Below are 24,114 nucleotides of genomic sequence, written 5' to 3' on the forward strand. Positions count from 1 at the left end.
AACATAAGCTCATTGACTAGTTACTCCCAACCAGGTGCTGCAGCCTTGCTTGCTCTTTCCATCCTTACTTGGTTTTCCATTTTACAGACAGAGGGTAACTTGTTTGCTTATGATCACAGACGTAGTAAGTACAAGACAAGAATTTCATTTCCCAGAGAATTGGCTGTTTTGGTTCTCAAAGGGAAAAGTCACCCTCACAGGCACTTAAACTTGGCCCTTTATTCATTTAAGACAGAAGCCAGCAAACTTTTTCTGGGAAGAGACAGATAATATATTTAGCTTTCTAGGCGAGATAGTTTCTGTTGTAACTTACTTAGAGTCTGCATGAAAGAGACTCTAGGCAATAGATACATTAATGGCTGTAGATGTTTTTCAATACGATTTTATTTACAAAAAAGGGAGGCAGGCCGGACCTGCTGCATGGTCCAGCCCCCTAGATCCGAAGGCAACTGTCCCCAGGGTCCTTGTCTCCTGTGCCTCATGCTTGAAGACCAGATAGAACCTTCTGTGTCATTTCAACATTTTTTCTCTCTCTTTCTCCCTCTCTTGCTCTCAATTTCTTTCTTCCTTCCTTTTTGGAAAATTGAATTGTTTTCTCTTTTAAAAATGTGTTTTGAGTTAAATGCACAATTACACAACAGCTGTTACATAACTTGCGGATTGGTGCTCCGGCCATGCCCAGACAGCTGTGTTTTGCTGCTTTCTTCTGCTCTCAGTCTAACAGTTGTTTGTGGATTCAAACACTGGTTTATTTGATGTCCAGGCAGTGAAAGCTCAAAGCTTTATAACACACTTGGCATGTCATCTCACTACTCATATGCTCATCCTTGATCATATTTTATTGAAGAATTACATAAGAACAGGTCCTTTTATACCAGACACTACTGAAGGCAGGTAAAAGGTGCAGCTTTGGGAACAGGTTACAACACCTGCCCATTTAATTTCAACAAATATTTACCAAGTATCTTTCTGTGGGGAATGCATTGTGATTAGAGTATCAGGAACTCTTTAACCTTAATCTTACTTGAAGGGCAGATCTTTCCTGCCCAGAAACCACAGGGCCTGAGATCTCTAATTTTGAGGTAAGCTTTGCCCTGCCCCTAGAACTCGTCTTGAAAGAATATTATATTCCTGGGAATGGTTGCATGGATACAAGTCTTTATCAGACCGCTTCCCTCTGTTACAGAAGGAAAATGGCTTTGGTGAGAGCACAGGGGCCAACGAGGCACACCTCAAGACCAGACCTAGGGTTGTGTATTTTGATTACAAAATATCATGCAGGGGAGGATGAGCTGGAACTCTACTTGGGGGTAACCGACAAAGGATGTTTTCTCTTCCTTTCCTTCTTAGGAAGTAGAAGCATAGTTTATTCTTTTCTTGAATATGATTTCTTCCAGCTCTTTGTGAAAACTGTCATTATACAAAGATGTGCATAGACCATGGCTCCAAGCCTTGCTGAAACTACTGTCTCATTTTACAATGAATCTCTCCAGAACTCCACTCATATCCGAGTCGCTGAAAGGATAATGGAGCCTAACCTGCTCCCACCCATATGAGTAACTGCAATAAAAACCACTCAGATTTGTTAACGAACATAATTGGATGGTGAAATAAAAATAGCTTCGTTTCACATGTTCCATTTTCAAAATTCAGGGTCAATTTGTTGGAGCTAAACTTCTTTTGCTCAGTGATACCCCCCCTCCTGGATATCACTGAGCCTTCAATGTTGCCCTAAGCCTGGCTGTGTGAGTCTGCCGGTTGGTTAACTCTTTGCTTCTAATCACTGGAGTTTTTATCAGACACCACATTGTTCATATGCCTATTTGGGTTTTAATAATTTGGAAAATGTGGGCCTTGTGTGTGGTGAGAGATTATATGCTTGGTCGGCAGCTGGTGTTACAAACGAAGGAGAAAGGCAGCGTCTGACTATGTGAACATGTGACTGTGGGCTAATTTCTGTTCATCTGCCATTCTTATCCAATTAGCAATATTTCCTCACCTCTGATTCTTCTGCTTTTCACATATCCTATCATTGTTTTCTCTTTGTATTCATTATTTAGATATGGCAAATGCCCCTCTTATTTGGTACAATCAGGACACTAATTAGTCACTAAAAGAAAGAGTAAAGCCTCTATAAGGTAAGTAATTTTAGTTTAAATACATTTTGCTAAACTTTATGGACCAAAGCCATTTCTTGGAACTGGGTCTGCTGCAGGAGGTGGAGATAACCTTGCATAAATAGTGTTCACAGTGTGTTTCTTTCCTCAAAGTGGAGAGAGAAATTGAAGACACTAAAGGAATCTTTGAGGTAGTCTGAATGTAGACTACTTTGAAATCTTTATGATATTTCCCATATTTTTTAACAATTGTATGCACACATTACATAGCAACTTGATGAGATTGAGTGTTTGCATAGTACTCAGTTGTTTTTATAGAAATAACTCTCCGTTTCTCCAAATGAATCTACAATTTAAATAACATTTAATTAAACCATGTCATTGAAGTACTAGGTTTATGTAATGACCAAGGTTTGGAGCAAAGATATTTGACTGTTGGTAAGCAGAGGAAACTGCCCTAAGCTGAACCATAGACATAACTATTAGTAGAACTAATTTTTGGTTGTTGTTTGCTGTTTACTATTTTTTTATTTTAAAAAAACTTTTAAAAGTCAGATATACCATATTTGGAATACTATTTACATCTCAATAAATAGTTATAAAATGAACAAAAGAAAATAACCATCACTCTGGTCAAAGAATAGAAAAATATCAGCACCCCAAACCCATTTCGTGTATCCTCCCCATCACTATCCCCTTCTTCCTCACCCTAAATGATCTATATCCTAACTTTGAATGCCACACATTCCTTTTCCCTGATTTTGGACTTGACAAGCAAGTCATACAGTCAGGATATTTTTACAAAGAAAATTCAGAGATACAAGTTAATCTGGTAAATGAGTTAAGTCATGGGTGAAGGTAAAGGAAGTTTCACAGAGAGTACTCCCCAACCCAGTAAACATAAATAGTAAGTGCAAAATAAGCCGCAATGAGTTAGCATTTTTATGAGTAAAGGGGCACTTTTTCATCCCAACCACAGTACATATTTAATTGTAGAGAAATGGCCCTTATCCTACAGTGTTGGTCAGAGCTTAATAGCACTTGGCAAATTATATCAAAATATAAAAAAATGTTCAAATCCTTAATCCAGGTATTCTACTTCTAGAAATTAATTAAAAAAAAACAATAAAATATGTGTAAATTATCTTTAATATGTTATTTACAAAATAGAAAAATACCAAATGATTGATTTAGAAAAAAAAAACAAGTGAACAAATACTTAAGGAAGGACCTGGACCTGGTAAGTTTTGTGATATATTGTGAGTTAATTTTTCTTAAAAAAGCAGCTTATAAAACTGTGTGGAGGCATCCTAATAAATTGTGTTCCAAAATCTGCAATTTGGCTTTGACCTCAGCTTTAGCATTTGGAAAGTGAAATAGCTGAATTTTGACTTCAGTGTCATTTTTGGCACTCTGAATTTATCCATGATCAAAATGCTTCTGTCCCCTCTCTATAGATATGCCTAAGCGACTGTTGAACAGCTGACTATTTGACCGGCCGACCAGTAGCTATGACATGCACTGACCACTGGGGGAAAGAAGCTCAACGCAGGAGCTGCCAAGCTGTAATGACTTGGCAGCTGCGGTTCTTGGGTAATGCACCTGGAACCAGAGAGGAGGGGGCCCGATTCCGGGGTGTGTCATCTGAGAACTGCCCTCTCACAATCCAGGACCCCTCAGGGGATGTCGGAGAGCTGGTTTTGGCCGGATCCCCACAGGCCAGGCCGAGGGACCCCACCAGTGCACGAATCCATGCACCGGGCCTCTAGTATTTTATATAATTTCCTCAGGCTGAATAATGGCCCCCAAAGATCCCTGGAACCTATGAACGTTACCTAATATAGCAAAGGAAAGTTAGCAGCTGTGATTAAATTAAGGAGTTTGCGGTGAGAGATTACCCTAGATTACCAGGGTGGTCCCTGAATGCAGTCATAAGCATCCTCATTAGAGGAAAGCAAAGGAGATTTAACTACAGAAGTAGAAGAAAATATGACCCCTGAAGGCCCTAGTTTTGACCATGGAGGACAAGGCCAGGAGCCAGGGGATACAAAAAATGCAGCTCTAGAAGCTGGGAAATACAAGGACATGGATTATCTTCTAGACTCTCTGCAGAGAGCAGGCCCTGCCTACCCCTTTGATACTAGCCAGTGAAACTGACTTCACACCTCTGTACAGATTGGTAGTTACAAAACAGTCATGGGGATGAAAAGTACAGCACACAACATGTAGTCAATAATATGAGATAACTATGTATGGTGCCTGGTAGGGGAACACTCTGTAAAGTATATGATTGCCTAGCCACTATGCTGCACACCTGAAAATAATACAAAATAATATTGAATGTAAAGTGTCATTGAAAAAATAATTTTAAAAAATCTAAGGAAATCAATATGTGCTTTTAAACCATTACGTTTGTGGTAATTTGCTACAAGAGCCATAAGTACCGAATACACTAATCAACAAACCACAAGTTCAGAGACATCAAAAAATACATGCTGACCCTGACCACACATCATTCATTCTGCATGTTCTTCAAGTTTATTGTTAATATCTAAACAACCATGTTCAGGTCAAGGAAAGACTTTGACCAGAACCTTGGGATAAAACTCCTCAGATACTTGACATCTTGAAAATCTTCCAGTTTCAGTTGCTATCTAAATGGATATTTATTCAGTTGCAAAAGTTAACTGCAAAAGGTAATGACATTTGTAAAAGCTATTCATTTTTAAAATAATTATTTTATTTGGACAATATCACCCTTGGTTTGCATTTGCTTGCTTGGATTTGCTCCCATATTTTAAAGCAGGGGTCCTCAAACTTTTTAAGCGGGGCCAGTTCACTGTCCCTCAGACCGTTGGAGGGCCAGACTATAGTTAAAAAAAAAACTATGAACAAATTCCTATGCACACTGCACATATCTTATTTTGAAGTAAAAAAACAAAACGGGAACAAATACAATATTTGTATTTGCATGTGGCCCGCTGGCCGTAGTTTGAGGACCCCTGTTTTAAAGTTACACGTACATACCCGGACCTGTAACCACAATCCAAATTTATCTTCCTGGCCCTGGCTTTACATTTCAGCTGCTTGTGTACCTAAGCTAAATGGCACACTTAGTCATGTAGCTGGGCTTGCAAACTTGTATTTGCAAACACATACTTATTTCATGTTCACCATGCAGTGTTATAAAAATTAGAAATATTTACATAAAATTCCAGATTTTTACTTATTAAATATGAGAAGGTCTGAAGAATGGTTTTAGCCTTGCGTGCCTATTGAAATCACATAGGGAGTTAAAAACAAAACAGATTTTGATTCAATAAAGAGTCGTTTGAGCCCAGGTATTGATATGCATTTAAAACTACTCAGGCCCTGACCAGTTTGGCTCAGTGGATAGAGCGTTGGCCTGCGGACTCAAGGGTCCCAGGTTCGATTCCAGTCAAGGGCATGTACCTTGATTGCGGGCACATACCCAGTGGGAAGTGTGCAGGAGGCGGCTGATCGATGTTTCTGACTCTCTATCCCTCTCCCTTCCTCTCTGTAAAAAATCAATAAAATATATTTTTTTAAAAAAACTACTCAGGTTATTCTCTCTCCATTTCCTCATGGTATAACCAACCAATTCTGAGTAGTAGAGGTGCTCCAAGTTGGAGGTATGTCCACACCATTTGGAAAGATATTAGATCTGCAAATCCTCAGGACTACTGCACTACATCACAGACCCAACCTATTTTTGTTATTTAGTTCAGCTGGTTTTCACTTAATTAACAACCTAGTCCCTCAGTTTGTATTTTAAGAATCTTAGTGTTTTCTTCATTCTGTTTTAAGTTTGTTCTTCTGCCCTTTTACTAACTTCTTGATACGTAGATCATTTGATTTTCGATCTTTCTTCTTTCATTTAAAGCTCTTTCCCTCCAAGCTAGTCTTTAGCATCATCTACAAGTTTGGATACAGTATTTCACTTATATTCAATTCAAAATACTTTCTAATTTTCATTGTGATATTTTTCCCTGACTCATGAGTTATTTTGATATGTATATTTAAATTTCTCTATTGGTGGTCAATAAACAACTCCCAAATAGTTGTAGTCTGCATTAATGTGGCTATATTTTTATGTGCTTAAAAATTTAGCTTTGCTAAATTTTCCTAGTGAATTGGGTTTTTATTGTTATAAATTGTCCCTGTTTTTATATGTTTGTTGCCTTAAAGTGTCTTTCGTCTAATAAATTATACCTCCAGTAGCTTCTTTGGGTTGGATTCGCATAATATATCTTCTTCCATTTTCTTATTTTCAATCTCTGTATGTATTTCATATGTGTCTTTAAATGGCTCATAGTTGGATTTTATTTATTTATTCAGTCTAACAAATTTTGTCTTTTAAGTGGATTATTTACTTTATTGACATGTCATATAATGTATTGGTCAATTTATGTATAAAAATTCTACCATCATATTAAATACTTCATTTGTTATACTGGTTCATTTTTTTCTTTTCTTGCCTTTTAAAATTAATTTTAGATTAAATAAGATTCTAAAATTAAACTAAATTTTAACTTTGTATGTTGTGTAAATTAATTTTAATTATTTTAAAAATGAATTCTTTATTTTCTCTATCAGCTTGGGAATTATATGGTGTCTTTACTTTTTTTAAATGGTTATTCTAGAAATTATATGGGTTTTTTGTTTTTTTCACTTAATGAAGTCTAAAATTAGTACTTTTATGCTTTTTCTCAGCTGATCCAAATACCTTAGCACTTTAAACTCCATTTACATTCCCTGAATTGTCACTGTTGGTAGATGTTTACTTACATGTTTGTGTGCATGTTAATATTACTGCATATTCGGCTCACCACCCCAGATCCATTTCATTTCTTTGCTTCATGACCTGGGCTCTCTTGCTCTCAGGCTTCTGGTTTGGTTCAACCAATAAGAAAGGTGCTGATAGGAGATTGAAGTGTAAGAGAGAGAAAGGCCAGCATACTTCCTCCCTGGCTTCTTTCATGTCTAAATAGCATTCTGGCAGGGTTTTGGCAACTGCATCTTTGCTCGATGACTGCAGGCCCTGTTGAATGTTTCTCACTGCAGTATTGGCTCCTACAACTCAGGTACTCCCTGGACCCTTCAGGCTTTCGGGAGTGGTAACTGCTCCTCACCTAGGCAAGCTCTGGGTTATTCAGTACCCTTTGTGGCTTGCCAACACTTCTGTAAAAAGTCCCTTCATTAAATCATCTCAAAATTCCAGCCAGGTGCCTTCTAGTTGTTTTTGTTTTTCTGTGTTTGTTTTTTTGCTGTGACCTTGATGTTATTCCTTTAGAATTTCAGATGCATCTTTTTTGGGGAAGGCATTTTCTGTAATTAGTTATGTATAATAATGTAGTAAGCACTAGTAAACCACTATGCAAAATGAAATACTTTGAAAATAACCTACATGTGTACTTGTGTTCCTTCCTCCCATTGCTCCTTTTTCTCTATTTTTCATGATTTTGTCAGTCTAGGTTTCATTATGAAAAGTTTCTTCTATCCTAATTTACTAATTCCTCCTTTGACTGTGTCCACGGATTTTAAAAATTGTTTGTAGAAAATACTGGAGACCTATGATAATGTTATGTTCTTCCAAAGAGCAAGCGCATTTGCTATTGCTAGGCTCCTGGGATCTCCCGGTCCTCCAGAACCACTCTGGACCACGGTATTCTGGGATAAAAGAGGCTTTCCTCAAGACTACCCTTCCCTTCTCTGCACGGTTTTGTGTATTTTTTAATCCCCAGTTGGGGCATGTATAGGAGGTAACTGATCAATGATGTTTCTCACATTGATATGACCTCATTAGTTTTGGATGTTTCTCGGCCTTTATTTCTAGTAGACATGGAATATCTTCTCATTCTAACTTCTGAATTCTTGAACTTCTGTTTTATAATTCCCACATCTTGACTTCTCTTGTGTTGCATCCTAGAGGATTTCTTCAAATTTGTACTCTACTTATTCTCAATTCAGCTACTTTAAATCTGCTGTTTAAACATTCATTGAGTTTTTTATTTCAATGACTTTTCTTTTTAGAGCTTTCTTTTAAAAATTGTCTTTTGATATTTAGTGCTGATTTTTAAATAAGATTAATAGTCTCAAATCATTATTCAACTAAATAATCCAACAGAATCACAGATATTATATCTTTATGTATAAATAACAAAGAGAAAGCTTAACATTTTCCTGGACTATAAAACCTCAAAGTGTTTTGTCAACCCAAATAGTATTACTTGGTCAAAACACATAGAAGTTCATTGAGGCTGCATTTCACAATAGACAGCCACAATCTGAAAAATTAGAATGTCTTAAAAGACTCATTTGTATCAACAATACTTCTAAGAATGTGTTATGAAACAGAGCAGAATTATTTATTTTTTATAAAAATCTTCATATTGGAAAGGAAAATCATATTGAGATGTTTTTGTGAATGTTCTCAATTCACTACTTTATCAGAACTTAATTTAAGAGAGGAAATGATATCTGCTCCTCTACTGAAAGGAGAAGAAGGAACATTTTATTGTTATCTTTCTGATTTTCTTTTCATTAGCATTTGAGAAGGACTACAGTTTCAAGTCTCAGTGATGGAACCCAGACAGAGAGTATAAGCCTGTGTTTATGAAATCTCAAGAAAGAAAAAAATTTTTTTTTGATACAGCCTAAACTAAGGAGCTATGACCATGCTGTTGCCTCTCCATCCAGTGATTCAGAAGGCAATTTTTTCTATTACATTCTTCAGTGAGTGTAAGCCATTCCAAACGTGGGAATCTCAGTTCCTACTCCTACATGCAACCTTGACTGCTCTCCTTCTTTGGTTATTAAAAGCTTTGGCTATCAAGGCTGCAAATTCTCAAGGGCAGAGATAGTTTGTTTACCTCTCACTTTTTAGTTTATTCTTTGTTCTTTTGACTTCTGGAGATTTCTCTTGCTTTCTTACTGGGCCAAGTATGCATTTGATAACTACTTATTATACTTGTATCTTGTATTTTCAGTTGTGTTTTTAGAAGGAGGATTTCCACATGATCTAGCCTGCTATCATGAGTGAAATGGAAGTATTTTTCCAACAAAAAAGCACAGTCACGTTTTTTCAAAATCTAGATGGTTCATAAGACTGCTAGATATTTATGGTTTGTTCATTTTTAGTTTGCACATACTTTTGAGAAGTTTTTCTTATAAATGGCAATCTATATCAGAAAATATTTTTACCCTTTTATAGTAATTTTGAAATTAATTATTACTTATATGCATAGAGGTGTATGTGTGTAGAAATGTTTTTTTTGCTTTGAAGCTATTTCAGCTTTTCCCTTTTAGAGAAAATCTTGGTCAATTTATGTTAAGGTTACAAAATCATATCAATTTGTTATTGCTCAAATATTGAGTTTTGTACTTGAATGTAGAATCCCCGGTTGAGCCTAAATTTAAGCTAAAATCCAATAGTATATAGATATTTTCAGATGTGTCTGGAGGACTGATCATATTTGGCCCCTCAGGAGTATTTTTAAAGGAGGGACTAAGATATACCTGGAAATAATGCTCTAAGTCAGTGATGGTGAACCTATGACATGCATGTCAGAGATGACATGCAAACTCATTTTTTTGGTTGATTTTTCTTTGTTAAATGGCATTTAAATATATAAAATAAATATCAAAATATAAATTTCTGTTTTACTATGGTTGCAAATATCAAAAAAGTTCTATATGTGACATGGCACCAGAGTTAAGTTAGGGTTTTTCAAAATGCTGACACGCCGAGCTCAAAAGGTTCGCCATCACTGCTCTAAGTAAAGATATAACGGACAAGTTAACTTGGGTATATAATACTGCTTTGGTTGTCAGTGATGAGGTTTAAATCTGCCTTTACTATTGAGATTTGCTCCCGATTCATTACTCCCTCTCCCAGACATGGTACTGTGTCTCATTATACTGATAGAGGCAGTAGGCTGAAATTGATTAATGTAAAAGTCATTAATTAATGAAAAGTCATTCTTCCATAGGCATGTAGATATTCTAGGAGTACTCGATTTATCTCTGCTACTCACATGATATAGATAAATGTAAAGGGGAAGAGAGATATATTCTCCCCAAAGTGGGTTAGTGGCATTAGTGTACACAGAAAATACATTATCAATGGCATTTTTGGACTCCACCCTATTAGCCATGGCAGCAGAGATATAGGGCCCACAGCAATGGCCAAAAGGGTTGCCACTGGCAGCTTAGTGATCACCAAAAAGGAGACTGTGGCCTTGGCCCTAGTATCAGCTTTCTTCTGTTGAAAATAGCTGCCGTGAGGTGCTCTCAGATGTCTATGGAGAGCAAAAGCCCAGGTAAGAACCCTTACTAAAAGGAATGGATCAAGCAAGGGGAAGCAGATGATGCATAAAGCAGATTGGTGGTTGGATGCCAGTGCCTGGGGAGAGCAGCAATGGAAAGAAACTGACTAATGGGTAAGGAGTTTTACTTTGGAATGATGGAAATGTGTCGAAATTAGATAGGGTGATGGCTGCCCCATATTATGAATGGACTAAATGCCACTGACCTGTTCACTTTATAGTAAATTTTATGCTATGCAAATCTCACCTCAATAAATTACTCAAAAATATAAAGGGAAGTAGATAGAATCCCTCCTTGTCCACATGTGATAACCCAAGTACTACCCAAAATAATGAATAATTCTTTGATAAGGGCTGTAGGCTTTGCAACACCATAGATACGAAAAGCCTGAGAAACGTAGTTTTTATTGCTTTCTAACTGATCCAAGAATGGTTACCCAGGGGAAATGTGAGTTTCATGCCATTTAAAATATTTTGCTACAGTCTCATTTCAGTCTATTGTTTCAGTCTCATTTCTTAGATATTGTGACAACATAAATAATAATTAGCATGTATTGGATAACACTTCAAGAATATTGTAAGAGGGTAACTTTTATATATTTTTCCTGTTGTTTCTGATTATTTTCTGAAAGATAAAGGGCAATTTCTCTCACACTTCCCATCTTTCAAAGAATAGAACAGAGGTAGGTTTTAATCCAAAACCTTTTGTAAGTCACCCTGATTAGTTTTGGAAAGGGTTTGTACAACATCTTGAGAATCAGGAATTCCTTTCTCTTTGAAGTCAGTCTGCTATAGTTTTAAAGCAAGAAGGAACAGCGATTTAGAATGTGGAGTTTAAACATTTAAAAACAAATGGTGTGTGAACATAGGAAATAGTTTCCCTCAGGCAGTAAGTAGTATCATGGTTAGCCCTGGACCCAGATTTCAAAACCTCCCTCTAAACCAGCGGTTCTAAACCTGTGGGTCGCGCCCCCTTTGGGGGTCGAACGACCCTTCACAGGGGTCACCTAAGACCATTGGAAAACACATATATAATTACATATTGTTTTGTGATTAATCACTATGCTTTAATTATGTTCAATTTGTAACAATGAAAATACATCCTGCATATCAGATATTTACATTATAATTCATAACAGTAGTAAAATTACAGTTATGAAGTAGCAATGAAAATAATTTTATGGTTGGGGTCACCACAACATGAGGAACTGTATTAAAGGGTCTCGGCATTAGGAAGGTTGAGAACCATTAACTAGTTGATTTTCCATGAGGACATTTTTTTTTTCTAAATATGAAGTTAGGTTTTCAATTTAATCCTCAAACTGCAAAATAAAAGCACACAACTAATGCAAAAAATAGTTTCTTTGGTTTTTAAGCAATACCACGTACAGAGATTCCACTCTGTTCCTTAGAATTTAATTATTCATTCTTCACCACTTAACCCAAGTATAGCACTCTAATGGAAATTAACATTATATGCATCTATTTTTTATTTCAACTATCATTTGAGTGAGGACTGATACTATAGAAATGTTTTTATATGCCTGCCTATATGGGTTGTCATTGATATGTGCATAGACAAATCCTTTCACCCCAGTGCAAAAGTATAACAGAGACTGGTAGAGTTCGCTCTCAAAAGTATAAAATAGGAAATATATAAAATAGGATAAATAAAATTATTCTTTGTAAATATAAGATCAAGGATGAAAAATCTTGGTACTTCAGAGCCCCTGGGAGGCATCTGGCTTAGGAGAGGCATTTCACTTAGTAAGTCCACACTGAATCCTGTGGCATTCTGGATTCATACCATTGGATAGCCAGTCACTGGTGATACCATTCCACCTGCCTGGAAGTCTACACTCCAGCCTTTTCCTCTATTGGAATCCTGTTCATTATTCAAAATCAAACTTTCAAAAATTACATTAACGAAAACCACTGACAGTTATTTATAAGTATAATGAACCTTATTCTACTCTAAGTGCATTATAAATCTAAATTGAAAGCCTATTTTTACCATTGTAAGTTGAGAAAACTGACGTTTGGTGAGGTTAATAATATCCTTAAAGTCCTACTGTCTTCCTAAACCACTATTTCCAATCAATTTAGTCTCTACCTCCTTTGACTTGCCACTCGCAACAGAAAGGTTTAATTTTATCTTGATATCTCTCTTAATCCGGATTCCATATATAACCTTGTTTATCCTCCAGCAACTTCTAATTGAAAAAAAGCCTTTTTTTTCCTACTCAGCTTTGAACCAACTGCAATTAGAAGGTATACCTTTCACGAATATAATTATGGATGATTCTATTATAAGTTTTATAAAATTATAAATCATTTATTGCTTCCAGATTTTCTGAGTGATGGTTCAACGTGGGTTGGCACAGATAAAATATTCATATTATAGCTAAGGACTGGGATTCCAAGCCAGCACACCTGGTCCAAAGAATTTAGAAAGTCTTTAGCACCATAGTTTTCATTCATGAAACTGTGGTCAACCTAATTAATAAAACAAGAGGCTTGATGTTGCTCTTTGGTTAGTATACAAGGGTACTTCCCATGAAACTTTATTTTCCTTGAGAGGCAAGAACACCTTCCATGTCACATGGCCAGTATTCTTAGTTTGTGGTAGATTTGCACTGCCGTTTTTGTTATCTTAGGTTGAATTTTTTTTTTCTGTGTCCACATTGTCATTCTGCCAACTTTGTTTTCATAATCCAAATAACTAAATATACAGAGACTTCAGTGACTGGAAAAACATTACATTTCCTCTACTTATCCTCTAGCAAAAGGGAGAGATGATATCTGTATAGTTCTCATAATTCATTTTAAAGGTAGGAAACCCTGCAAAGTATGTAAAATATGTATGAACCTTTCTTTCAAGCAAATGATCATTTTAGTTATCCTCTCATTTCCACATTTGGAATCATCCTTTACATCTCTGTTTAGCAAGGATTGGGCTGGCATTTTTTCTGCTAGATAGAAAACTATTACTCTTTGTGATAGACAGACTGCTACATGTCTACTAAAATCCATTATCCTTATCTTCCATGATAATAGAATTGAGGCTGACACAAACAATTCCGGAAGTTATTTGTGCCACGTCTTGGTCCAGGAATTCAGACATCAAGGATACCTCCTCCATGTTCTCTTTCCCTTTCCCACCAGCATAAGCTAGATGAGGTGGAAATTCAGTTCTGTCCATACAAACAGTGACAGTGCCTAAGGGATGTCATGGTAATGACTTAGAAGGAATCTGGTCTCAGAAGGACCTCAAGGAGAAGGCCTCCCTGAAAACCTAAGGTGAACTCATAGAGACCTTTATGGGAGAGAGACATGGACTGCTTTGATCTTTAGGCCACTGATTACTGGAAATCAGTTACAGTAGTTAAGTCTTACCCTGACAAATATACCAGGCCTGTGAATGGATACTGTTGTAGATTATTGTCATAACTGTAGGAATCATAAAAGCATACCCAGAGACTCTAGTAGCAAAACTCAACCTCTCACCATTTATTTTTTGTTCTTTTACTAGTAAATTGGATTAATGATAGCTATATTGATATGGCATAGGAATTTGTCATTTCACATGAACTATTTGGTCTCCTGTTCCAGATTTTCCACTCTGCTTACTAGCTATCAGAATCTGCTATATTTAGTCACAACGTGTCAGTTTGGCAGCCTGCTGGCATGGACATGCTCTGGACCTTGTTATCTTTTAGTTTAGCTCCAACTTAATATCCATAAATTTTGTAACTTCTCTTCATGAGAGTGATCACGAATATTTTAATTATTCCATGAAATATATATTTTAAAATTTTACCAAGCACTCTAATTTTTTTTAACTTTTCCAAATGTCTTGATTCAAAGGTCATCAAACTTTCTGTAAGGGTGAGAGTATAAATATTTTAGGCTTAGCAGCCATATGGTCTCTGTCACAACTACTCATCTTCACTGTTGTAGAGCAAAAGCAACCATAAACTATACATAAATGAATGGATGTGACTGTGTTTCAATAAAACTTTATTTACAAAAATGGGTAGTGGGTGGGATTTGGTACACAGGTTGTAGTTTGCTGGCCTATGTCTTCATCATTGTACTAACACAGATACCATGGCTAATTATTTCCACTACACTTTTACTTGCACCCTCCTGAAATTTAATCCCATCCATCCTGACAGTTTTTATATCCTGTCTTGATCTGCTTTCTTTACTTTTGTTGTCAGGCTTCTAAGTACATCTGGAAATTTTATGCTGATTAGTGCAATTTCACATTTTTATTTTGAATATCTGCTCATTTTTGTGTTCATCACCAGTCAACATTCTTACTCATTTTCTTCTAAACCTGCTATTAATAATCCTAGATAATTACCACATGTTCTCCAAGTGGTTGAACTAATTTACGCTTTAGTAAGCGGTGACTCATTGTTTCACATTTTTGCCAATATGGCAGACTTTTGAATTTTTGCCAGTTTGGTGGTGGTGAAACAGGGCCAATGCATACAGTTTTGGGAAGGGGGCACCCAAAAGTGCATAACAATGTCGCTTCATGGAGCCGATTCATGCAGCTACATATAGCAACCTTAGTATGAAATATCTCAGGGTAGTTTTAATTTTAAATTAATATTAATGCTTGATTATTAATAAGTTTCAGAATCTTTTCATTTGTTTAATGGGTTGTTATAGTTCTTCATTTACAAAGTGTATATTCATGACTTTTTCTCAATTTTCAATGCTTGCTGTAGTCTGTATACTAGTTCTTTGTCAGCTATATGTGTTACAAATATCTCTCCCAATGAGTGGCTTGTATTTTTCCTCTTTTTAGGTTGTCTTTGGTGAACAGAAGTTTCTTATTTTCATGAGGCCAATTGTACCACTTTTCTTTTTATGGTAAATGCTTTTACTGTGTTGTTTAAGGAGTTATTCTTTGTCCTAAAGCCAAAAAAATGTTCTCCTAGGATATCTTCTGAAAGTTTGACAGTTTTACTTTCCACATTAAAGTTTTTTATCTACTTGGAATTGATTTTTATCTATGTGTCATTCAGCATTATTTTTTGAATAGGTCTTCTTTTGTCCTTTTAATATCATTCATAAATTAAGGTTCAATACATGCATAACTTTGTTTCTGCTTTGAGTCAACTCTTTGTCCAAATGTATACGTTTGTTCACATAATATATGTGATTTTTATACTGCTTCTCTATTTTTAAAGTTATCTTATTTTCCATATTTCAAAACTATTTTATAACTGTAATGTTTATGCCTATATATAGTTTTGCAGCATTTTCATTTATGCATTCCCTATTATCGGTCAAATTTTCCCCCAGTACAGTTGATATTACAGAGAATGCTATAATGAACATTGTCTGCACAGACTTTTTCTTTTGCTGAATAACAGCCGCAGGACATAACCCTCAGAGCAAGAATACTGAGTAAGAGTAAGGATGTTTTATGGTTTTCAATTTCTATAATGGAAAAAAGGAAAAAATAAAGAAAAAATAAAAACCATAAATTAATATTGCCATGCTCAATTCCAAAGTGATGATTTCACTGTAACATTTTGTCTCCAGTTTTTAATAATCAAATAATACTTTGGCTTAGTTTTAATAAACATTGATTTAATTGCCCACAAAGCTAAGGTTTTCCTGAGTCTGCTTATTGTGCATGTCTCTTCATGAGTGGTTCTCCTGCTTATTCTCTCCATACTGAAGTTTTGGTATTTTATATGCAGGTTTCAGTGGGCTCTTTATAGGTTATGGATTTATACTAGATGCTGCATAACTTGACTTCTTTTTAAGAACCGACATTTTAAACTCCTGCTTAGCTTTTTTTTTTTCATTATATTGGAAAAAAATCACAAGATTAATCTTGGACTCTTGAATAGAGGCAGTGGTGTCCTTTTTTAGCTGCATTCTGGCACAGTTGTGGCATCGTCTCTCTGAAGCCACTATCACTTATACCTCTGGGAACTGGAGATTGAATTACTGCTCTGTTTGGAGCAACCCGCAAAGACCAGCTTCAAAGATGATGGTTTAAGTTTCTATCCCATTCAAAGCATGGTAGGCACAGAAGCAGAGCACAGTGAGCCATTCTCATCCTTGTGTGGGCACTCGGCTTAGCTGCATGTCACATCTGACAGTGCTCAGCTTTTAGATGAAGGAACACCAAGTGCTACGTTAGGTAATTACACCAAGTTTGGAACCCGACTCCTAGACTAGCAGAGAGGAGATGCACACACAGCCTGTTTCTTTACATTGGCTATTCACCAGGGTGCAATAAACTATAAAGATTTTCTTGGATGGAACCCCAAGGAGAGCTAAAACATATCCTGCTTCATTCATTCATTCATTCATTTTTTTTAAAATAGTGCACCCTTTCAATAGCCTAGATATTGTGGTGGAGAGTGTTTTATAGATAACATTTTTCACTCTTAATTCTCTTTCTCCCCTTCCTCTCTCACACGTCTAGTAAGTCACTTGTTCATGCAGGATTCATACAGTTGGATATATCCTCTCTTCCTTAGTTGCACTTAGTTCAGGCCCTTCTTATCACTCATCTAGATAAATTTCAATTCCCCTTAGTGTATCTCTCTGCTTCCACTATAATGTCTTTTACTCCCTATATTTGTGGGAACATTTCAACTACAAACACAGAAACTCAATTCAAACTATGCTAATAAAACAAACAAAATGATTTTACTGAATCAAGGAACCGAAGAAGAGAGTTGGCTTCAAACATAGCTAGATATAAGGATTTAAATAATTCCAGCAGGATTATGTCTCTCACCATCTCTCAGCTCTGCCTTTAACACCATTGGCTTTTTTGAGACAGGTTCTATCCACATAGTGACAAAGATGGCCAAGGTCACAGGCGTATGTATGTGAGGCTTTTAGCCAGAAATCCCAGAGGAAAAACAAAAGCATGATGCTCTTCACTCCTAGCACGCATGTCACCCACCCACAATGCCATTGGTAAACTCTCTTCCTGTCAGGTGTATTCTTGGACGAGGGCCCTACCGCATGGTGGGGAGGTAGAGATCCTTATTTGCTAGGCTCCCCAGAATCACAAGGAAGGGGCAGTAGTCAAAACAAAGAGTGGTAGAGCCAACAGAAAATAGCATTTCACTTAATATGGCACTTATAATCATGTATGTAGTTTCCTGCTAAAAAGTAAAAAAAAAAAAGCCTTCAATGACTTCTATTTCCTCATGGAATGAAGTTCAACCCTCTAGTTTGACAATAGGTCCAGCAGACTAAGGACTCATCCTGTCTTCCCTGTCATCTCCATCCACTTCCCAGTATAGTTCAGGTTGGAAAACATCATTGCCATAGAAATCATCATTGAGTCTTACATACTTTACTCTTTTAAGTTTTTATTATACTGTTGTACTCTCTACCATGAAAGTCTTAATCCCTTTTCTCTGAACAGCTTAAATGTTGCCTTCGATTCTCAGTTTCAATTTCACCTTTTCAAGTCTTTCTAGGACCCACCAGTCCGTTGCTAACCCCTCTATTGCTATAGCACTTAGCACAGGTCTTGCTTCTACTCTTAATCAGCTTGTTTCATACTTATCATTATGTGTCTGTTTCCTATCCTAGACTTTGTGCAGCTTGAGGATTGAAACCATTTCTTAATTGTCTTTACTTTCTGCACTACACCTTGCTCTGTAGCTCATAGCAAATGACCGAACAAACTCATGTTGATCGACTGAATGCAGGTATGAAATAAGATCCCAGGTTTTTGTATTGAAAGGTTATTAAAAGTATAATGTTCCCAACCAAGTGAATCCAGAGCCTTAAAAATAATGTGTGTTAAGGGAACTCATCTAATAATGTGGCTCGACAGGGTGGCAGAAATATGTTGGCACAGTAACTTATTTGCAATGCTGAAGACTTTCTGTGGTTTGAAAGCTGAAGACATTGTGTGGTTTGGAAGCGTTTTCAAATAGTGGAGTGAAATGTTATATAACAATTCGAGAGATTATAGGCCCGAATAATGCAGTGTATTAAAAGTATTTCCTTCAGGGACGTAGATCCCATGGCTCTCAGCCAATACTCTATATTTCTAGCTACTTATGGGTGAAAGGCTGGTTTAAGACTCACACATTTTAGATAAACTAGGGCATTATATGCTCATATAAGAATATGTTTGAAATAAAATTCTAATCTCTTTCATGATGTTTCCATCTTGTAAATATACACAAAATGATTATTAGAAAATAGAAAATGACCATATTATCAAGACTTAAAGTATTATGACTAAGTACATCCAGAAACTTTTTACTGTGTGTCCTCTTTCTCAAACTACCCCCTGCCCCCCGCAAGTCCTTACCGAAGTCAGATTATCTCCACTGAGAAAAAGGCACAGAGTCAGAGAATTCTAGAAGCCACTATACACTTACAGAACAGGGCACAGAGTCAGAGAATTCTAGGAGCCACTATACACTTACAGAACAGGGCACAGAGTCAGAGAATTCTAGGAGATACTATTCACTTACAAAACAATGTATTCACATAGAAAGCACTGATGTTGACTAGGTTCTGATGTCTATAATTCAAGCCTGAATTAGAGTTTTGGTGCAAGCAGCAACACCTACCACAAAAATGCTCTTGTGGGTACCACCACAGTAACCAGATATAAACACAACCTCAGCTGTATACACAGGTGTATGCCCTATTGCAAAAGGCCATATGTAAGGACCTTTGGGGTTACAGTGAGGTGCAAGGTTATGAGAATGCCATGCTTGTTTTATAACAGCAAGTGAGAAAATTAGTTTATATTCCTGACCAGCACCAGAAAATGCTGACTCACGGTGCAAAAATTCAAAAGACAAACCCTAACAAAGTAGATTAAATCAAGGGAAAGCTGCATTTGCCCCAGATGAAAGGCATGTTTTTTTTGTCAACAAATTTACATGGAGTCAAATGCCACTTGAGGCTTTTATGTAACATATGAAATTATTCATCAAGATGGTGGTAGCATTCAGAGCTCAGCAAGACCTACCTTGTTGTCCCATCTATCAGAAATGCCGCAGTTTCAGTGTGTTCTCTACTGACAAAATCTTTCTTTCATACGTATATTTTTTCATATAAATATATAAATTAACCAAGTGAGTGTACCCTTTCAAAAGGTTTGCATGTGTAAGGTGTTAAGGCTGGAAAGTGCCTTAGAGTTCATTTTGTTTTACTATATTATTTTGCAAGCTAAAGGAGTAGTAAAAATAAATTCATTAGGTATTACAAACTCTATAAAAATACTGAATACCATTATTTGGGCCAAGTGGGAACCCAAGAATGGTTTGCCATTGAACCCAGTCCCCCTGCAGTGATAATTATGAGGATTAATGAGCAGTTTTCAGGCCTTCGTTGTTTCTCAGTTAACACTTTAAATTTTCGATAGTTTTATAATTTTCAGGAACGTAGGACAAATAAGCAGCATTCTGTTGGGGGGACGAGACAGTCTACATGTATCCAGAATAGGTACAAAATTTGAGCGGCCATATTTTAAGGGTTCACTTTGATTACTACTTTCTTTTCTTTTACTTTTTTTCTTCTTTACTTCACTGGGAAGATATTTTGCCCATTTTCTTCTGCTCCCTATCCTAAACTAATCTGAAAGAAGATTCTGATCTACATTTTTGGCTCCTTAATGACTAGATTTCTTGATATGGTCTCAAGTGTTAGTTCTTTGATCTCCCACCGAAGCTTGCTACTCACAGAGAGAGTTATTGTGTGTGCTGGAGTTTGGGGGAAAGTGTGCTTTGAATAACCCTACTTCTGTTCTATGTTACTGCTCAGATCTTTATCTTATGTCCCTTAGTATTTTGTAAACCTGTTTCAGCTGTTGCCAGCATTACTTGCTGATAGCTAAAATACATTTAGGGAGATGTTCATGAATAATGGAGAGTCTTTTATTCATGTTAAACTTACACACAATGGTAGTCAATAATATTTTAATAAAGCTAGAAGAGAAGGTGGGGAAAATTTCTAATCTCTATAATTTGAAGTTTTTGTACGGAAAAATGTTTAAATCAAATTTAACAATAATTTCCATCTAGCTATTCATAGCTGAGAAATTAATTAAAATGGCATGTGTGTAATTATTGTTTTTACCCTTAATTAAAATGTTAATTGAGTACAAAATAAAATACCAAAGGATTACTCTGTTTCTTTTCTTAAAACTGTTCTACAGCTTTGTGGTACTTATAAAGCACAAAATCATTAATCAGGCTTATAAATTATTCTAACATGGCTTTTTGAAAAAAACATTTTTACTATGGCTTAAAATAATATTTTTCAAATGATAAATCAAATAATCAAATTATCTGTCAAACTAAAACATAATGCTATCAATTTAGTGTGTTGAGGCCAGCATTTTAAACATTAAAATGCAGAATATAATATATTAGAATATAATACATAAATATATATAGTAAGGGTCAATGTTATTTGAAAAAAAATTTTCAATTATGCTTATGTGTGAGATACATACTACATTAAATATGATATTAAACATATCACATCATACATTATAATCATACTTTGTATGATTATATTTCAAGGAATAATTATATATTATTCCTTTCAAGTATTTTCTTAAAAGGAAAGTTGCCAAAAGTAATTATCCCTGAGAAATAATTGTCACAGGGATAGACATCCTAATAGTAGAATCTTGAAAGAGAAGCAGCATGACTCAGACAAAGAACACATTTTTGGGGAGGAATGATAGGGCTCTGTCATCAGCAGGGTGCTCTTTCTGGGTATCTTTCCAAATCTGACTCTCATGGTCATGGTTGGAACATGACCCATTGGGTCCAGCGTCTAACCACAAAAGCATTCATGAAGCGAATTCTCATTATAATTCTCTCCCAAGTTCAGAATCACAAGCCCTTTGCAGTTTTTTACTCAGATGCACTTCTTAGTGATGTAGTGGAGGATATAGCCTTCTACTTAATGGTATATCTTTGCCCCAGGCTCCTGTATGATCTTCTAAGATCCATTGGGATATCTTTTTCCCTATGTTTTTGGAGTCTGTGAACCATAAATTATATTCCCTGAGCCTGTTCCGAAACAAGTCAACATATTGAAGGAAAAAAGCTTTGAGAGAAAATATAATTCACCCCTAATTTACATATCTTTTCTGGGTCAGGAAATGACTGACTAAGCAACTTGAGTTAATATATCATAAGAGTTACCAGTCTGTGAAAGCAAGTCAATGATTATTTAAGAATTATCGAGTGCCCTTGGCGGTCCCGGATCTGTCTCTTACTTCAACAGTGTTTGGACTAAAAAGAGCCTGGGACATCCCATCTTCCAGCCTCTGACCACTCTCCTGCATCTCATCCAGTCACCTCCTTCAGAACTACCTCCAAGACCAGCCAGCACACCAGTGTGTTTTCTATCTTAACTCCTTATTGCCGAACAACCATAAGCTCCCAAATTCGACAGAATTATTCCACCCAGGTGGAGGCTGCGGTCAACCACCTGGCCATCCTGTATCTGCGGACTTGACACCTACCTCTCTCTGGGCTTCTATTTCCCCCGTGAAGATGTGGCTCTGGAGGGCAAGTTGGTGGAGATGAAGCGCGAGGGCGCTGAGCTTCTCTTAAAGTTGCAAAAAGCGCGGTGGCTGTATTCTCTCCCAGGACCTGCTGAAGCCTCCCCAAGATGAGTGGGCAGAACTCAGGGCCATGGAAGCCGCCCTAGCCTTGGAGAGGAACCTGAACCAGGCCCTTTTGGAGCTGCAAGCCCTGGTTCTACCCGCGCAGACCCTCAGCTTTGTGGCTTCCTGGAGAACCACTTCCGGGGTGAGGAGGTGAAACTCATCAAGAAGATGGGCTACACCTGACTCACCTCCGCAGGCTGGCGGCCCCCAGGCTGGGCTGGGCGGGTATCTCTTCGAAAGGCTTCCCATCAAGCACAACGAGGAGCCTGTGGAGCCCAGAGGCCTTTGAGGGGCCCCTCTGCATCCCCCTGGGTCTGGCTTTTACCTGAAATACTAGCCATTCCTTTAACGACCCTGAAGCCCTCTCCCATGCATTGAACCAAATGAAACAATAAAGCTTTTAGCAGCAAAACAAACAAACAAACAAATAAATAATTATCCTCAAAACTTTTTTTAAAAAGGGTTAATTTGAATATATGTACCTACTAGGAAATACAAAATCATGCATAGAATTCACATGCATTTGTGAAATTTTAGCTATTTGCTGGCAGTGAGAAGCAAAAAGCAGGCTCATAAACTAAAATATCCCTCATAGAGATTAATGTCTAACAGGTGATCAAGATTTAAAGATATTTCTTGCCACTGACTGTTTTTGATTCAGTGGCTCAATACCTATTAATCACTCAATTTTGGAAAAACTTAACATAAAATTGAGATGCGGGATTGAGTGACGAGCGCCCTGACTTGGGAGCCAGGGTCCCAATTGCAGCCCCTCTAAAAGCAAGGTGAGCCTGGCAGGTGTAGGCACTTGGGCTCACAAGGCCTCTGTGCTGCCAACTGGGAACAATGCTGGGACCAGATGGGCCTGCCTTTCAATCTGTGCCCGGCGTGATTCCACGTGCACTTTATACTCCTAAACTGCTCATTAAGGTTCTTATTTGTCATGAATGATAGCAGTCTGACTCAAATGACATATCTAAGGAAAGCAAATTAAACATTAACAGGGGCTTTTCCTATCTTAAAAAATAAAATTTTGTGTGCAGGTGTTTAACAGGAATAACTGACTGAAGTTTTCTCTGTGGGATATAAGGTGAATAGACAAATAGGTCCTCGTCTCCACACCAGGTTGCAGATACAGTCACTAATGATCAGCGTGTATTTCCAAAAGCAATTGGAGGTAGGCAGCTTTCAACTTTCCCTGCAGCAAACTTGGTTTCCAAGCCAAGATTCAGACAGCCTCTTGATTTTTACATGTTTGACATGTGGAAAGTAAAGCTATAGGTATTTTTGCTACTAGGCATCCCGTTAATAACAGTGCATTCTGAGGCATGTATAGAGGACTGATTCCATAAATGTAGTAATGTGTGATAACAAGGACTGGTCACTCAATGTTGAAGTGCTTTCTCCTCCGTTGGGATTGACCCTGTCCAAAGTGCCCTGCCATTATATAATGATTGGGGTTAACTTAGTTCGATGCTAAAGTTCATAGTTAAGATAAAAGTTATTCTTTAAAAGGCTTCCTCTCTGGAATCTTCCACTGTGCTCCCCCATCCCAACTCCTACTGAATACTTGGAGATAGCGTAGTATTGATATGACTGAGTTTCCAAAACAAAGCTATTTTAGCCTCAAGACAAAGTTAAAGATATGTACAAAAATTTGTTAGAAAAAGAATTCTATTGTTTTTCTATACCCATACGATACTACACGATGCAAAAGGAGATTATTTCAATTAACAAGTTATCAGATACTTATTGAGCATCTACAATGTTCCAGGCACTCTGACGTGGAATAATTGATAATGGCAATAAAATACTGGAATAGGTCACTGAAAGATTGCAACATACTAGAGAAATGATGATTAGGTAAATGTTCTCAACTTTGAAGACATTGGTTTGTTTTGAAGGCAGGGATTAGACCTTAAGACTTTAGTAATTTGCTGCCATATAATTGTGAGAGCGTTCTCTAAGTTGTGTTTCTATGGTAATTATT

At 36.8% G+C, this 24,114-nt stretch overlaps 1 pseudogene; it reads left to right on the plus strand.

Annotated features, from left to right (window-relative positions):
- The first annotated feature begins 18,140 nt into the window (after nt 1-18,140).
- Nucleotides 18,141-22,417, plus strand: LOC102433441 (annotated as a pseudogene).
- The last annotated feature ends 1,697 nt before the right edge of the window (nt 22,418-24,114 follow it).

The sequence above is a fragment of the Myotis lucifugus genome, unplaced genomic scaffold, assembly GCF_000147115.1.
Source record: "Myotis lucifugus unplaced genomic scaffold, Myoluc2.0 scaffold_31, whole genome shotgun sequence".
Taxonomy (NCBI): domain Eukaryota; kingdom Metazoa; phylum Chordata; class Mammalia; order Chiroptera; family Vespertilionidae; genus Myotis; species Myotis lucifugus.